Source organism: Sturnus vulgaris, chromosome 1 (genome assembly GCF_052056855.1).
Source record: "Sturnus vulgaris isolate bStuVul1 chromosome 1, bStuVul1.hap1, whole genome shotgun sequence".
NCBI lineage: Eukaryota > Metazoa > Chordata > Aves > Passeriformes > Sturnidae > Sturnus > Sturnus vulgaris.
Window position 1 is genome coordinate 91,862,998 of NC_142243.1, and position 11,939 is coordinate 91,874,936.

An 11,939-nucleotide genomic window follows, 5' to 3' on the forward strand; every position below is an offset into this window, starting at 1 on the left:
TTGGGTGCCCCAGTAAAACCTTTAATAGGAGAAGCTGTGACTGCTGCCTCTTTTTAGCTGTGTGACATCTGAGGTCTGAAGGTTCCTTTGCAGCACACCCTGGACATGCTCAGGTAACTCTGAGATCCCAGAGTCCAGATGCAGCAGTTCCTACATGCAAGAGACAGAAAGGAGAAGCATGCTGGATAACAGCTGGCCAGATGAATAATTTTCCAGAAATCATGGAAAATGTTATTTTTTAGGAGGACTCGATGGGACTCACAGCATTCACAACCCAGAGTCTTGTTCCATCTCCTAGAGCAGGCCACAGAGTCAGGATTCTGGTCATTTGCCTGACACTGCTGTTGAACCAGTCCTGGGTGAATCAGTCAGCATCCATCTCTGTTGCTCCATTGTCCTACAGAACAGATGGTGTCTGTGCATTTTCCACGGCATTGAGAAACAGAAGGGATATGTTATCACATCTTTCTAAGACCAAAACCCAGATTAAAAAAAAAAAAAATTAAAAGTCCTCTTTAAAGATTTACTAGTGGAGATTTTGTTCTAAGTAATGAAAAATGTCTCATCAAACATAATACTCCTCTGCAAATATTAGTGTATAACAAAGCCAAGACAGCAGAGTGAAACTGCTCATTTTTTGAGATTCTGCCTTCTTGTGGAGCAAGAGACTGAAGGCTGTTTAATTTCAATTTCCCCACAATTAAAAGCATGTTCAAATAAAGCCCAGGGCACATATATCTTTGCACTTACAAATCTGTACAAGTTATGTTCAAATGTGACACACACAGACCTATGCTATTATTTGAACTGTGAGTCATAGAAAATAGCAATGTTACAGCCAGCATAAGGACAGTTGAATAAATTTCCATCAACCTCTTTGTTAATGATGTGATAAACTGTCATCAGGGCTTTCTCCTGTTGCCAAAGAAAGCCTCATGACCCATCAGAGCAGTAGAAACCCCTGGCAGAGCTCCTGCCAGGTCTCAGTACAGGCGCTGCAAGTCCTTGGTCGTGCTTGGTGAAGGCAGCTAGCACATGAAGCGTGGGCTTCATCAGATGATCACTGAAGCCAAATTTGCTCCTTGGAAAACATGCACACATTCCCACAGTCCCAGGAAACAGTGGGCTGCCAAAACAGATTGCCTTGGCTGACCTGGCCCAGCTTTTTCCTAGCAGAAAATACACACTGAAGATCTCTTAGGCCAATTTGCCAACTTCTGCAAAGGTGAAAACTTCATGGCCTGTCCCCACTTAAGTCATTGAATGGGCTCATAACTGGCCTGCCACAAATGCTGGGGATGAGCAGCCAAGATGATTTTACCCACCCATTCCTGCAAAAGGTGACTACAGTGTCCAGCTAAACAGCCTGTATGGGAGCTCCACAAGAAACCAGTGAATCTGCTCAGTGTTTTAACTCCGTAGTCTCAAGACTTTTTCCTGCTTCCCTGGGCATGAATCCTATCACACTTACAGTTTTATGACTCAGGAGGTGAAGTGCATCTGGCTGCTGGGGAATTGATAGGAGAAATAAAGGGCTTTCCTTGCAGCATAGCTAAGTGCCAAGCTTTTCGAGCAAAGTTGCAGCCTGCAGTGTGCTAACCACACTGTCCTTATAGGCACAGAGATACCAGGCAGCAAAAAGCAATAAAGTGGTTATATGGTTTGCCAGATAGCCTTAAAAATAAAAGGGAAGAAAGTATAAAAGCACCTGGGTTTAGTCACAATTTGGTACAATGTGGTAACCTTCCTTTCCAGAGAAGGTGCTGTCTTGAGTTTTGGGAGGTGGGTTCTAGTGCAGGCTCTTTCACAACTCCCATGATTGGTTTCCTCTCCCTAGAAACAACATTAGTCCATCCAGACCAGGGGCTCTATTTGAGCCAAGACATTGTAAAGAGACCTCTGGGGCCATTTTCTGATGGGGACCCCAGAGTGCCTGGGAACACAGGCACCAGCCTGTCTTTCTTGGTTCCTCCTCATCTGCAGGGAGCAGGTTGGTGATTAGGCTGGGATCTGCCATGGTCCATGCTGTACCTTGTCGTTGGGGATATCACTAGGTGGCCCTGTTAGATTGTCTCTTCCTAATGAGCAAGTTTTTAATCTTCAAAAAAATATTGTACTGTTAAGGACTGGAGCTTTAAAATATTTTTTAAATTTTTTTCTTTTTGCTTTCTTTTAAATAAAGGATTCTTATTTTGAAAGAAATCATTATATGATTGTGAGAGCTTGCTGGGAGGTTTATTCCCTGTATTTTGACAGAAACCCTTCAAAACCACAACTCTGAGCTCAAAGGAATGAACTTTCTTTCAGAAGAGATTTCTTTGTACACGGTTTGAGATGACTTTTGCTCTAAAGTTAATAAATGCATATAAATAAAAGAAGATGGGCTTTGAGCAGCTGATAATCTAGTCTAGTTCAGTAGAAAGGTAAAGCAGAGGTTTGCTACAGTTTGGCTCAGTGCCAGGAGGAAAAGGACAAGTTTGTTTTTTTTCAAGTGGAAAGGCTGACACATTTGCAAGGACCTTTTTCATTTACCTGGGACTGCACAAGGACAAAGTATCAGCTTTTCAATCCTGTAATGTGTTACTTGTCCTCTCAAAGGTTATTTGTGCTCCTGTGAAAGGCCATTGCAACATTCAGCTTTTCATAGCAATCCTTTCCAATTAGAAAAAACAGGAGTGTTTGTACAGTGAAGCTTGTAACCACTTGTACAGCTGCAGCATGGAGGCATCTTGGGAGTGAAAGAGTTTATAACTACAAAAAAATCCCACAATCACATTTCCCAGCACTGAGGATCTGGACCAAGGCTCTGTGTTTCATTCTTTGTACAGCTGCCTGGCTACTCAGCATTGTGAATTTTAAGGAGAGCAGAGAGTATCAGCACATTGTGTTGAACTTATTTTGGGTCTGCTGGGAGAAGAGAGACATAAAAGGTGAGAAAAGAAGAAATTATTAGTACCTGGGAAATAATGGGAGCAGAGAATGTGCTGCATGGAAAAGAGTGATGAAAGCTCTCTTGAGTTGTTGATGAGTTATTTCCTGCAAGCCACCACCTCTGTTACCAAAGAGTGGTTGGCACTGCACCAGTTAAGGAAAACCCAAAGACCAGTTTGGCTCTTCAGCAGTGAGCTGACCTTGCAGTCTGAACACTGATAGCTGCTGTAATTCAAGACTGTGCATGCTCCAAAAGACCAGCTGCCACCACAAAAGTCATGGAGATGAGGAAAACCAATGAGCAAAGAAGTCCACACCTCTTCAATTTATTCGCCAAACTAAACAGAGGGAATCTTCATCCCCAGCAAGGTATCTGTGGAGAGGGGAGGGAACAGCATATTTGTCCAGCTGGCACATTATAGCCAGAAAAACTGTGCATTTTAGAATGCTCACTGTCTTTACACAGGATGAAAAAACAAGGGATGGATTTTCTCCACTAGCATCAAGTCAGCAAACCCACCAGTGACATGTGCCAATGTCCATGGTGGGAAATCTGTCCTGGATGCTGCAGAAATGATGGTGAATGCTCTCTGTATACCAAAACAGCATCAGTCCCAGTAAGAGAACAAAGCTCAGATTCTCAAAGAAGATTTCTGAACATCCTGACTAACAATAACATGAAAGGTCTGGCTTAAGACTCAAAAGACCTCTCCTCTTTTTTGAAGCCATTTGACTTCCACAGTCCTGGGATTTCTCTGGGAATTTGCTGGGAGGCTGTTAGGAAGACTCATGCCACATGGAAGATTAGGCAGCCTCTGGGACCCTTTCCTTTCCTAAGGACACAGCTTCCAGCCAAGAAGAGCTTTGAGATGAATCCATGACCACCTTACTGATTAGAGCTGGCCATTTGCAGGGCCTTCTAGGGGTTATTTTCTTGTTCTAGCCTTGCACTTGAATAAACTAAGCCATCATATTAAGTGGCAGGGACCACACAACATCTGTAAAACCTGCCTGACCTGAGAATCTCCTTTGCTTACCCATTCTTGCAAGGAAGGTTTTGCAATTAGATACGGCAAGGCAATTTGGCACAAGAGGCATTTCCCACTTAGAAATTCTCATGATTACATGGGATCAAGTGGTGTGTCCAGCCATACACAGCCACACACGGGATGGTGACAGAGTTCTCTCTCAAGCACTACAGAGGGCAGCAGGCTCATAGCTGCAGGCTCTAGAGAGATGTATCAGAGAGAGACCTTTCAACTACTGTTCTTAAACTTGAGCACCTGCCCCTGTTACATGCCAAAATGTTACATGCAGCAGAAAGAGAAATTAAAGGATACTTAAGGCAGAAAAACCTTCCAGAGAAGAGGTTTCTGCTGCCTGCATCCCTGTCTTCAACCGTGGCACCTCTCATCTGAAGAATAAATTATCCACATATTTCTAAGCACTGAGGCAAGCAACGAGGGCTTTTTACATCTCTCCCAGCCTTGCCTTCTCCATACAATAGTTGTTTTCAATTACAGCCTGCTTCCATCAGGATCTCTCACTCTCCCTGCTTGCAGGAGACAAGTTAGATACTGACTTTGTATTTTCACCTTAGATGTTCTCTGGACTGTGGGGGAGGAAAGGGAAAGAAAGAAAAAGTGAGTGTAAGTGAATATCAAGAACCTGCCTTAGATAAAATATTCAGATCTTACCGTGAATAATACATGGGAATGGAAAAACATTTTTCCAGCTACGTGCAAGCCCAGTGCACTGTAACAGAGACCGTACCAACTTGGCTAGCAACGTCTTACAGAGGACCAAAAGATGCAAAAATTTTAGCATAGCTTCTGTTCTTAACTAAATTCCCCTTCAACAATGCAGCAGCAGACATAGGCCATAAATACACACACACACACATTCTTTACACTTCTGCTCCAGCAGCATGGGTGCCGTGCTCACATGCAGCAAAACAAAAGAACTTGGTCAGAGGTTTCAGCTGGAGGCTGGGCTGCTCTGTGTTGCTGATCAGCAGGAACTATCCCCAGGATGATTAATAGAGGTTTGCTTTGCAGCTGCCATGTCACCACCACTCTGCACCTTTGTGTGCCCCCCCTCTCCACTCTATTGGTGGCCATAGCAACATCCCCAGCATTGCCTGCAGTGCCAGCTCTTCCCTCCTTTCCAGCAGCCTCCGCTTTAGGAAACGATCCTCGTGAGCAGCAAACCTGTGTTCTCCACATTTACAGGCTTTCAAATCTGTGAGCATTTCCCAGCAGGATTCTGACATTCACTGGGTGCCAGTGGCCCTGCTCATGCCCTGCCTTCCCCTGCCCATCCCACACTGACTGCTGCTTCCCCGGAGTGTAACAAGGCTCACACCAGGCTCAAAGCAAGGCTGGCTTTGCCTGCTGGCAGCATTTCATGGGCACCCTTTGGGGCCACTTCTGCCCTTCACAGAGGGGATGAGCCTGGCCTCGCTGCAGCTCTGCTTGGGGCACTGGCCAAGAGTCTCCTGCCTCTCCTCTCAGGGTTGGCTGGATTCAGTCCTGGCAAATCCCTTCGTAAGAGCTGCTGAATCAACCTGGGCACCAGCTGTAGCTGGGAAAATGTCATCCCCCTCCAGTGGATGGGAAAATGCTCATCTAAGGACGTATTGTAACTTGGGCTGCCTGAGCATCCATTTTATGGATGCCACGCTGCTGTGGGAGCTGCTCATCTCCCTGCTCTGACAAGTTGCAGATGTCTCCTTCAGTGTTATTCTAGTTTCAGGCACAAAGTGCACAGAGGCTGGAAAATAAGTAGCCCTAAGGGATTTTGTGAACTCCCCCATCTGCTGCCTCAGGATACACATGCCTCAAGGCACTGTGTACATCTAGAAACCAGGGAAAGGAAAGGGGGAAGGGGAGGGAACACAGAGGCCTCCCATTCCCACTCACAGGCTCTGGGGAACAACTCAGCACTTGTATAAATGCAGGGACAAGGGCCTGCAATGCTCAGCAGTCAATTCAGGTAATGGCCGTGCCAGGCTGAAACTGCTGCTCCAGATCAGCTCTAGTCACAGCATTCCTCCTTCCAAAGGCTGCTTGCACAAGTGATCCAACAGGCTTAGCTTTCAAAGTACTTATTACTGTTTAAAAAACAAAAAAATCCACAGACTGTCTCTAAGTATACAGAAGCATACACACAGCTAGAAGGAAAGATTTTGTTTACTTTTTATGCCCTTCACTGCTTTAAGACATAATTGATTTATGCAAGGAGATAAAAATGTTACTTATTGCCGACCAGTGTATTTCCAGACAGAACTAATCATTATTAGCCTTTCTGATTACTAAGTAAACAACCTGCTTAAGTATTGATCATAAATCTATGATATCGCTTGGATTCATTTTAACTTTGCACAATAATGTCAGCTGCTGTGAGATGCAAATACAATAGATTCACTTTCCAATTGCTTGACAGAATATTGTACATGTGCTACTGCAGTATCCCAGGCTCAGATATTGCATTCCTCCCCTGAGGTCTAACAAACAAGAATTTCAAGAGGGCAGCAAATGAATTTCTAGTCTGAGGGAAAATGTTTGATGAAAAAAGCCACATTGTTACAGTTTTCATGGAAAAAGAGATGAAAGTGGGGTTGAAAAAAAATAATACTGGAGTGGTTTTAGCTGTAAGTGCCACTGAGGGCCCGATAAGAGCTGTACCTTGTCATTTTTTAGACTAGTCTCTTTTGCACACTAGGCTCCCACTCAGGCTCACACAAAGCACTCCTCACTGGGTATAAGGCAGGAGGAAGACTACTGCTCCCTGTGGGCAATGTCAGGAAAGAGAGCTGCCTGGTAAAAGCTAAAATATAATTCAGAAAGCATTATGATATCTAGATTGACTAAAAATCATTATTTTTATTGGAAGTATTCTTTCTCATAGTAAGAAGTTCTTTGCTCCTGTGAATAGTTAGCACTTTCCACAAAAACTATGAAAGCCCAGTTTATCCAAGAGAAATGGCAATGGAAATCATTTGGGTCAGCTTTCAGAATACCACCTTGCACTTTGAAAACAGCAGGCGAAATAGTCTTCCTGCTCTATCCATAGGCAATCCATGGCAGACAGGCCAAGTGGACTGGACAGCAAGTGGGTTTAGTGCACAGAGCTGCTGCTCAGCTCTTGGCTTCATCACCAGTTGAGGGAAAAGATGCATGGGGCATTAAACAATCACTGCATGCATTATCACATTGCCTTATCACCTTCTTTGTCCTCTTATTTTGCCCCCTTGAAAGTGAGGCACGGTGACTACAGAAATCCATCTCTATTGTTCTTGAATTCATTATGGGTAGTAAACTGATGTGCAAAAATCCCCCGACTACAAAACACATGTAAAATCCAAGCAGTCCTAAAATGCCAAGAGATTTCATAGGAGCCCCTGGTGAGGCAGGATGCAGCTGAGGTAACCTGCTTCTCCAGCCTCCTAATTGCCTTGATCCATTTTCAAGGAAGAGGATAAAATGTCACAATGACACATTTTACTCGAGCTAATCAATGCTGTGGGCTGCAATGTGAAAGAAAACAGCCCCATTAATTCACAATAACCTTCTTCTGAAACCTTTGGGATTTTATGCTTAGCTGCTGCTAAACAGAGGAGGTTAAATAACAAAAATGCAGAACCACTTACTTTGCTTCTCAGCTCTGATGGGCAACCTTCAGAGCAGGCACAGCTACAGGTTAAACTCTGTGGTATGATCCAGACCAGACACAGCAGCTCCCTGAGGCTTCTCTGCCAGCTGCATTGCCATCAGTCACTGCTGGGCTCCCTCCTCTATCCTCAGGAAGCAGACGCGGTCTGAGGAGCAAGGGAGCCTCCTGAGGAGTCTGCACTGAGCTAAAGCTGGAGTGGCATTAGGGCTCAGGACAGCTGGATGGCTGAGGGGGTGAGCAGGACATGTTCAGCCCTTTACTGTGTGCTTCTTCAAAGGCCTGCATGAACGAACCAAGTCAGAGCTCTTGGTGTGGGCTGTTTTTTTAGTTTGTTTGTAGGTTTGGACTTATTTTGTTAAATATGAGCAGAGGTTAGGGTTTTTCAGAGAGGATGTCCTGTCCCTTCTTTCCCAAAGCTGTCCTCTTGCCCTGATACAACAATGCTTTCCCTGCCTCACTCAGAGGCTTCTCCCACCCCTTTCTGTCAGGCTCCCTCTGTGGTCCATATCATGTGTGCACTGAGAGCGCAAAGAAAGCCAACAGCTTTCCTAGGATTAACTTTCAGCAAAAATTACTACTTTTTTTTAGCAAAAAGTAATAACTTACTACTACTACTACTACTTACTAGTTTAATTTATTTTAAAAATAAAAACACTCTGAGGAAAGCTCCCCTTTAAAAAGAAGAGAGACCAGTAGTGAAGGAGTTAAAGCAATTGATTTCAAAGCAATTGGAATACCAAAAGCTTGATAGGTGACACCTGTGGCAGGACTATTACATAATTAGTTTATAGCTGTTTAGAAAGGGCAAGCAAGAGTAAAATAATTAGTCTGGTATGTCAATGAATAATTTTTTAAATATACATATATTGTTTTTAGTCTGACAGGAAACAGGATAAACTTAGATGTCTCTGCTTAGTAAGGAAAATGAAAGAAGCAGCCTGGAACACACAAGAGGTCTGCTACAGGTCATCGAACAAGCAGCATTAGGTGTAGAGTTTTAATTTCTTTTCTTTAAAACAAAGTCATTAGCTGAAGACTTTGGTAGCCTTTTCTCTTCCCAATACAAAGCTATGAAACAGGCAAGAGATTGAAGAGCTTCTTGGGATACGATGGGAATGATTTTCTGCAAAGTTAAAGGGAAGAGAGAGGTTCGGAGGATGGGTAGCTCTCTGAAGAAACAGTATTAAAAGCACACACACATGCTCTGCCAGTGCGGAGGAAGCATAGCAGGAGAGCAATTTGGCTCTGCTAGGAGCTATGAAACAGCCTGAAACTTGAGAAGAATAGAAAAATAGGACATAGGAGACGTTATTCAGGAGAAGCATGACAGAAGAGCATGAATTTATAAGGGTAAAATCAAAGGCCAAAGACACAGAAGAGGCCCAGAGAACAGCAATATTACCAGAAAAGTATGTAAATTAATACATTAGCAAGACAATAGAGATCACTTCACGGTGGGAAGGGAGCAGCTAGCCCTGAGGAATGGAGCAATGCATTCTGTTTTGCACTGAAAAAGACAGCTAGCTAGGAGTGGATGGGCAGGAGAATAACACCCAGGGAAAGGGTAAAACAGCCAAGATGATACCAGAAGAGAACATGCCATAGAGTACTCTGAAAATGTACTCTGAAAAGGTAGAAAATGCCTGAAAGCTTTTTAACTGGTTAGACCTGAGGAAATGTACCCAGATTGCTCATCAGCCTATGGGAGAACATGTCAAAACGACCACAAATTTCTGTTGTGCTCTTGGAGAAAAAATGGCACTGGATAATGGGAAACAGAAGAGTAAAATGGTCCTTAAAAAATTATTTAAATGTCCAGTGATAACAGAGCAAGTGGCTTCAATTGCAATTCCTAGAAAAGCACTGGAACAAATTCTCTAATTATATGTGAACATGCAGTAAGCAAACATGTTACAAGCAACCAACATCACCAACTCATTAATAAAACCCACATCAAATCAATCTAGTTTTTCACACCTTGCCATACCAGAATATAAAATCTCAGAGAGGCTTGTGGGCTTGGTTTGGGAATTTTTTTGTGAACCCCTTCCCATCATTTTGTGTTTGAGCTGGGTTGTTTGTTTTTTTCCCCCCACATCCAGCTAGGTTTGGAAAGGGGAAATAATTGGTCGCTGAGAGAAGCAGAGGAACCTCGGGGGACTTTGGTAATACAGGAGCTTAAAAATGTGCCATGAAATGAGATCTCTTTAAACGCTTCTCTTTATTTGTATATTTTACAATCACTGCTTTGTACGTCTGGCTATCCAGATCACTCGAGCCGGCTCCCCACCATGACACAGGTGCTACAAAGTATTTCTTTAAACAGCACAGTAGGAATAAGGATTACAAGGAAATCTGAGGTTCATAAACGCCAGATGAATGTAAATACACCTTTCTGTGTGCACATGAAAGCGTACTGCAGTGGCATCCAGAACTGTTTTAAAAATAATTATGTGCATTAGTCATGGGGTTGAGCAAGGAAAGGTTTCATAAAGGCAGAGTTGTCAGCCTCCATCCACACACAGCCGAGTGTGGGGAGGTGCAGGCAGAGATCTAATATGTGAAACTGGCTGATAATTACCTTACACCACTCGGCAAGAAAAACTAAGCTGTGAAAACCATACAATATGTGAATTATCACCTCCCATAGAGGGAGGAGGTCTCTGAGGACAGGGGCACAGCATGTCAGCCCCTGGGGCAGGGGGTGGTAAAGAGATTCTCAGTGCTGTAGCTGCCCGAGGACGGACGTGTAGGCATAGGGAAGTTCTGGTGAGAGGCATCAGACTCAGAGATTTCAGGGATCCACAGCAGAAATCTAGTGGGTGGCTGCAGGCTTTTCCTTGTGAGAGAACATGGGCAGCTCCCAGGCCATGGTACCAGGTTGGGCAGGCATAGTACGAGGGGCAGCTGACCTGAATGGGGGCCTGGCTTGCAATAAGTGATGGGGACATAACAGAAGAAGATGGGAACACCTGGAAGCTGTGGACTGTGGTTCAGAAATGCGGGTACTTGAAAGCTATCAAGACACACAAAAAATCATTGGTTAGATTCCTCTCCTCCTTGGGTTACCTTGTGTCAATACACATAATCTAAATAAACCACTGACAACCACTGGCCACTTGAAAAACCCAACAAACTAACATAAACTTTCCAATTGTTCCAATCCAAATAATTAAGAGAAAAGTAACCAACCTTTTCAACAAAAACTCTAAATTTTCCCCTTTTCCTTTAGCAACCTCCTACAACACATGAACATAACTAGTGGCTGCATTGCAGACACCATCTGTTCCAGCACAACAGCAACTCACCCACTTCTACCCACTCAGCATGACCAGAATTTAGCAGTGCATGCTGCATGTGCAGGGGAGGCACATGTGTTGTGAGTGGTGGAGGAGAGCAAACTAGGATAAGGAAGGGACAATTACTGCTAGAGAGGGAGCAGAGAGCAGCTCTGCAATGAATCCTTCTTTTTGAGAGGATAATGAGTTGGCCACACTCTAGAAGGATGAGAAAAATTAATCCAGGATAACCAAATGTTTCACAAATCTTGTAAACTGCCTAGTACTGATGCAGCCATCCAAACCTATTGCTTCCTTGCCACCAGCCACATCCAGCAATTCAATCATTTTTAGCGTGAAAATCCTCTAGTACTGTGCTCCACAGAGTATTTTCCACAGGTAGGGCATCCCATGGAATACAGATAAATCATTCTGGTAGTCAGTCTGGGAATTCTGGGATTAGCCCAGGCATGGGCAGAGGACTACATCTTGGACCTCAAATTCTCTTTTCTCATCCAATAGTTTAGTTCTGTGGCCATGAGATTCTGCACGGAATCTTGGGAGAAAGATACAAATAACTGCATCTCACAGGAAGGACTGTAAAACCAACTTTGCTTGGCAACAAGACACATACAATACCTCATCTGTGGGGAGCTATACAAAAATGTGTCTTCTTCTGATGAACTTCAGCTCTTGCTATTCCCCCCACCACCTCCAACATGGAATGCATGACATCTACCAAGATCTTTTTCTGTAAGAATTTTAAACAATGAGCACAATTCCATCAAGGAGCAATTTCTCTGAAGCAACAGAAACACAGTGAGAACAAGGTTGTGCCCAGGGTTTCAATTCTTTGCAGAAAGGGCTCTGCACTGTGGGCTTCCTCTCAAGGCATGATACCAGTGCTGTACTTCCAGTTTCTATGACTTCATGCTCTCTTGCTTGCTATTCTTAGAAAATAAAGGTTCCATGCAATATCATTCCCTTTGCACTTTGATGCTTTGGTAATTCCATCAGTTCACACACCAAAACTTCTGCTCTTCAAATATCTGCTGA